This window comes from Phragmites australis, chromosome 10, assembly GCF_958298935.1.
Source record: "Phragmites australis chromosome 10, lpPhrAust1.1, whole genome shotgun sequence".
NCBI lineage: Eukaryota > Viridiplantae > Streptophyta > Magnoliopsida > Poales > Poaceae > Phragmites > Phragmites australis.
Window position 1 is genome coordinate 129195 of NC_084930.1, and position 6920 is coordinate 136114.

The window sequence follows — 6920 nt, forward strand, 5'->3', positions numbered from 1 at the left end:
ATATGTCATTCGCCCCGTATATTCGCTGAAATAGACAAGCGTGACATCTTGTAATTTTTGGCAGACATTTTAGGCCTTCTACCGCCATGAACTGGTGGAAGTGTTCATTATTTGTTGTGGACATTGAATTACATAATGGTTGGTGTCACCTTATTTTTTTGGCCTGTTTTTGGTGCATGAAGGCATCCCGGTAGCCTTTGATATGTGATGAAACAGGTGGTGCAAGATGTCTTGATGTATTCGGCCAACATATAGGTCTTGCTGCCACCCGGAACTGGTGTAGTTGTTCCATATATATCTTGGATCGAGATTTACACAATAGGCTTTGTCACCATACATTTTACCCAACTTTTGATGCACGACAATATGTCATTCGCCCCGTATATTCGCTGAAATAGACAAGCGTGACATCTTGTAATTTTCGGCAGACATTTTAGGCCTTCTACCGCCATGAACTGGTGGAAGTGTTCATTATTTGTTGTGGACATTGAATTATATAATGGTTGGTGTCACCTTATTTTTTGGCCTGTTTTCGGTGCGTGAAGGCATCCCGGTAGCCTTTGATATGTGATGAAACAGGTGGTGCAAGATGTCTTGATGTATTCGGCCAACATATAGGTCTTGCTGCCACCCGGAACTGGTGTTGTTGTTCCATATATATCGTGGATCGAGATTTACACAACAGGCTTTGTCACCATACATTTTAGCCAACTTTTGGTGCACGACAACATGTTGTTAGCCTTGTATATTCGTTGAAATAGACAAGTGTGATATCTTGTGGTTTTTAGCAGACATTTTAGGCCTTCTACCGCCATGAACTGGTGGAAGTGTTCATTATTTTTTGTGGACATTGAATTACATAATGATTGGTGTCACCTTATTTTTGGTCCTGTTTTCGGTGCGTGAAGGCATGCCGGTAGCTTTTGATATGTGACGAAACAGGTGCTGCAAGATGTCTTGATGTATTCGGCCAACATATAGGTCCTGCTGCCACCCAGAACTGGTGCAGTTGTTCCATATATATCGTGGATCGAGATTTACACAACAGGCTTTGTCACCTTACATTTTAGCCAACTTTTGGACCACGACAATATGTCGTTAGCCCTGTATATTCGCTGAAATAGACAAGCGTGACATCTTGTTATTTTTGGTAGAGATTTTTGGCCTTCTACCGCCATGAACTGGTGGAAGTGTTCATTATTTGTTGTGGACAATGAATTACATAGTGGTTGGTGTCACCTTATTTTTTGGCCTGTTTTCGGTGCGTGAAGGCATCCCGGTAGCCTTTGATATGTGATGAAACAGGTGGTGCAAGATGTCTTGATGTATTCGGCCAACATATAGGTCTTGCTGCCACCCGGAACTGGTGGAGTTGTTCCATATATATCGTGGATCGAGATTTACACAACAGGCTTTCTCACCATACATTTTAGCCAACTTTTGGTGCACGACAACATGTTGTTAGCCTTGTATATTCGCTGAAATAGACAAGCGTGACATCTTGTTATTTCCGGCAGACATTTTAGGCCTTCTACCGCCATGAACTGGTGGAAATGTTCATTATTTGTTGTGGACATTGAATTACATAATGGTTGGTGTCACCTTATTTTTTGGCCTGTTTTCGGGGCGTGAAGGCATCCCGGTAGCCTTTGATATGTGATGAAACATGTGGTGCAACATGTCTTGATGTATTCGGCCAACATATAGGTCTTGCTGCCACCCGGAACTGGTGTAGTTGTTCCATATATATCGTGGATCGAGATTTGCACAACAGGCTTTGTCACCATACATTTTAGCCAACTTTTGGTGCACGACAACATGTTGTTAGCCTTGTATATTCGCTGAAATAGACAAGCGTGACATCTTGTTGTTTTTGGTAGACATTTTAGGCCTTCTACCGCCATGAACTGGTGGAAGTGTTCATTATTTGATGTGGACATTGAATTTGATGATGGTTGGTGTCACCTTATTTTTTGGCATGTTTTCGGTGCGTGAAGGCATCCCGGTAGCCTTTGATATGTGATGAAACAGGTGGTGCAAGATGTCTTGATGTATTCGGCCAACATATAGGTACTGCAGCCACCCGGAACTTGTGGAGTCGTTCCATATATATCGTGGATCGAGATTTACACAGCAGGCTTTGTCACCATACATTTTAGCCAACTTTTGGACCACGACAATATGTCATTCGCCCCGTATATTCGCTGAAATAGACAAGCGTGACATCTTGTAATTTTCGGCAGACATTTTAGGCCTTCTACCGCCCTGAACTGGTGGAAGTGTTCATTATTTGTTGTGGACATTGAATTACATAATGGTTGGTGTCACCTTATTTTTTGACCAGTTTTCGGTGCGTGAAGGCATCCCGATAGCCTCTGATATGTGATGAAACAGGTGGTGCAAGATGTCTTGATGTATTCGGCCAACATATAGGTACTGCAGCCACCCGGAACTTGTGGAGTTGTTCCATATATATCGTGGATCGAGATTTACACAGCAGGCTTTGTCACCATACATTTTGGCCAACTTTTGGACCACGACAATTTGTCATTCACCCCGTATATTCGCTGAAATAGACAAGCGTGACATCTTGTAATTTTCGGCAGACATTTTAGGCCTTCTACCGCCATGAACTGGTGGAAATGTTCATTATTTGTTGTGGACATTGAATTACATAGTGGTTGGTGTCACCTTATTTTTTGGCCTGTTTTCGGTGCGTGAAGGCATCCCGGTAGCCTTTGATATGTGATGAAACAGGTGGTGCAAGATGTCTTGATGTATTCGGCCAACATATAGGTCTTGCTGCCACCCGGAACTGGTGTAGTTGTTCCATATATATCTTGGATCGAGATTTACACAATAGGCTTTGTCACCATACATTTTACCCAACTTTTGGTGCACGACAACATGTTGTTAGCCTTGTATATTCGCTGAAATAGACAAGCGTGACATCTTGTTGTTTTTGGTAGACATTTTAGGCCTTCTACCGCCGTGAACTTGGGGAAGTGTTCATTATGCGATGTGGACATTGAATTTGATGATGGTTGGTGTCACCTTATTTTTTGGCCTGTTTTCGGTGCGTGAAGGCATCCCGGTAGCCTTTGATATGTGATGAAACAGGTGGTGCAAGATGTCTTGATGTATTCGGCCAACATATAGGTACTGCAGCCACCCGGAACTTGTGGAGTTGTTCCATATATATCGTGGATCGAGATTTACACAGCAGGCTTTGTCACCATACATTTTAGCCAACTTTTGGACCACGACAATATGTCATTCGCCCCGTATATTCGCTGAAATAGACAAGCGTGACATCTTGTAATTTTTGGCAGACATTTTAGGCCTTCTACCGCCATGAACTGGTGGAAGTGTTCATTATTTGTTGTGGACATTGAATTACATAATGGTTGGTGTCACCTTATTTTTTTGGCCTGTTTTTGGTGCATGAAGGCATCCCGGTAGCCTTTGATATGTGATGAAACAGGTGGTGCAAGATGTCTTGATGTATTCGGCCAACATATAGGTCTTGCTGCCACCCGGAACTGGTGTAGTTGTTCCATATATATCTTGGATCGAGATTTACACAATAGGCTTTGTCACCATACATTTTACCCAACTTTTGGTGCACGACAATATGTCATTCGCCCCGTATATTCGCTGAAATAGACAAGCGTGACATCTTGTAATTTTCGGCAGACATTTTAGGCCTTCTACCGCCATGAACTGGTGGAAGTGTTCATTATTTGTTGTGGACATTGAATTACATAATGGTTGGTGTCACCTTATTTTTTGGCCTGTTTTCGGTGCGTGAAGGCATCCCGGTAGCCTTTGATATGTGATGAAACAGGTGGTGCAAGATGTCTTGATGTATTCGGCCAACATATAGGTCTTGCTGCCACCCGGAACTGGTGTTGTTGTTCCATATATATCGTGGATCGAGATTTACACAACAGGCTTTGTCACCATACATTTTAGCCAACTTTTGGTGCACGACAACATGTTGTTAGCCTTGTATATTCGTTGAAATAGACAAGCGTGATATCTTGTTGTTTTTAGCAGACATTTTAGGCCTTCTACCGCCATGAACTGGTGGAAGTGTTCATTATTTTTTGTGGACATTGAATTACATAATGATTGGTGTCACCTTATTTTTGGTCCTGTTTTCGGTGCGTGAAGGCATGCCGGTAGCTTTTGATATGTGACGAAACAGGTGCTGCAAGATGTCTTGATGTATTCGGCCAACATATAGGTCCTGCTGCCACCCAGAACTGGTGCAGTTGTTCCATATATATCGTGGATCGAGATTTACACAACAGGCTTTGTCACCTTACATTTTAGCCAACTTTTGGACCACGACAATATGTCGTTAGCCCTGTATATTCGCTGAAATAGACAAGCGTGACATCTTGTTATTTTTGGTAGAGATTTTTGGCCTTCTACCGCCATGAACTGGTGGAAGTGTTCATTATTTGTTGTGGACAATGAATTACATAGTGGTTGGTGTCACCTTATTTTTTGGCCTGTTTTCGGTGCGTGAAGGCATCCCGGTAGCCTTTGATATGTGATGAAACAGGTGGTGCAAGATGTCTTGATGTATTCGGCCAACATATAGGTCTTGCTGCCACCCGGAACTGGTGGAGTTGTTCCATATATATCGTGGATCGAGATTTACACAACAGGCTTTCTCACCATACATTTTAGCCAACTTTTGGTGCACGACAACATGTTGTTAGCCTTGTATATTCGCTGAAATAGACAAGCGTGACATCTTGTTATTTCCGGCAGACATTTTAGGCCTTCTACCGCCATGAACTGGTGGAAATGTTCATTATTTGTTGTGGACATTGAATTACATAATGGTTGGTGTCACCTTATTTTTTGGCCTGTTTTCGGGGCGTGAAGGCATCCCGGTAGCCTTTGATATGTGATGAAACATGTGGTGCAACATGTCTTGATGTATTCGGCCAACATATAGGTCTTGCTGCCACCCGGAACTGGTGTAGTTGTTCCATATATATCGTGGATCGAGATTTGCACAACAGGCTTTGTCACCATACATTTTAGCCAACTTTTGGTGCACGACAACATGTTGTTAGCCTTGTATATTCGCTGAAATAGACAAGCGTGACATCTTGTTGTTTTTGGTAGACATTTTAGGCCTTCTACCGCCATGAACTGGTGGAAGTGTTCATTATTTGATGTGGACATTGAATTTGATGATGGTTGGTGTCACCTTATTTTTTGGCATGTTTTCGGTGCGTGAAGGCATCCCGGTAGCCTTTGATATGTGATGAAACAGGTGGTGCAAGATGTCTTGATGTATTCGGCCAACATATAGGTACTGCAGCCACCCGGAACTTGTGGAGTCGTTCCATATATATCGTGGATCGAGATTTACACAGCAGGCTTTGTCACCATACATTTTAGCCAACTTTTGGACCACGACAATATGTCATTCGCCCCGTATATTCGCTGAAATAGACAAGCGTGACATCTTGTAATTTTCGGCAGACATTTTAGGCCTTCTACCGCCCTGAACTGGTGGAAGTGTTCATTATTTGTTGTGGACATTGAATTACATAATGGTTGGTGTCACCTTATTTTTTGTCCAGTTTTCGGTGCGTGAAGGCATCCCGATAGCCTCTGATATGTGATGAAACAGGTGGTGCAAGATGTCTTGATGTATTCGGCCAACATATAGGTACTGCAGCCACCCGGAACTTGTGGAGTTGTTCCATATATATCGTGGATCGAGATTTACACAGCAGGCTTTGTCACCATACATTTTGGCCAACTTTTGGACCACGACAATTTGTCATTCACCCCGTATATTCGCTGAAATAGACAAGCGTGACATCTTGTAATTTTCGGCAGACATTTTAGGCCTTCTACCGCCATGAACTGGTGGAAATGTTCATTATTTGTTGTGGACATTGAATTACATAGTGGTTGGTGTCACCTTATTTTTTGGCCTGTTTTCGGTGCGTGAAGGCATCCCGGTAGCCTTTGATATGTGATGAAACAGGTGGTGCAAGATGTCTTGATGTATTCGGCCAACATATAGGTCTTGCTGCCACCCGGAACTGGTGTAGTTGTTCCATATATATCTTGGATCGAGATTTACACAATAGGCTTTGTCACCATACATTTTACCCAACTTTTGGTGCACGACAACATGTTGTTAGCCTTGTATATTCGCTGAAATAGACAAGCGTGACATCTTGTTGTTTTTGGTAGACATTTTAGGCCTTCTACCGCCATGAACTTGGGGAAGTGTTCATTATGCGATGTGGACATTGAATTTGATGATGGTTGGTGTCACCTTATTTTTTGGCCTGTTTTCGGTGCGTGAAGGCATCCCGGTAGCCTTTGATATGTGATGAAACAGGTGGTGCAAGATGTCTTGATGTATTCGGCCAACATATAGGTACTGCAGCCACCCGGAACTTGTGGAGTTGTTCCATATATATCGTGGATCGAGATTTACACAGCAGGCTTTGTCACCATACATTTTAGCCAACTTTTGGACCACGACAATATGTCATTCGCCCCGTATATTCGCTGAAATAGACAAGCGTGACATCTTGTAATTTTCGGCAGACATTTTAGGCCTTCTACCGCCATGAACTGGTGGAAGTGTTCATTATTTGTTGTGGACATTGAATTACATAATGGTTGGTGTCACCTTATTTTTTTGGCCTGTTTTTGGTGCGTGAAGGCATCCCGGTAGCCTTTGATATGTGATGAAACAGGTGGTGCAAGATGTCTTGATGTATTCGGCCAACATATAGGTCTTGCTGCCACACGGAACTGGTGTTGTTGTTCCATATATATCGTGGATCGAGATTTACACAACAGGCTTTGTCACCATACATTTTAGCCAACTTTTGGTGCACGACAACATGTTGTTAGCCTTGTAT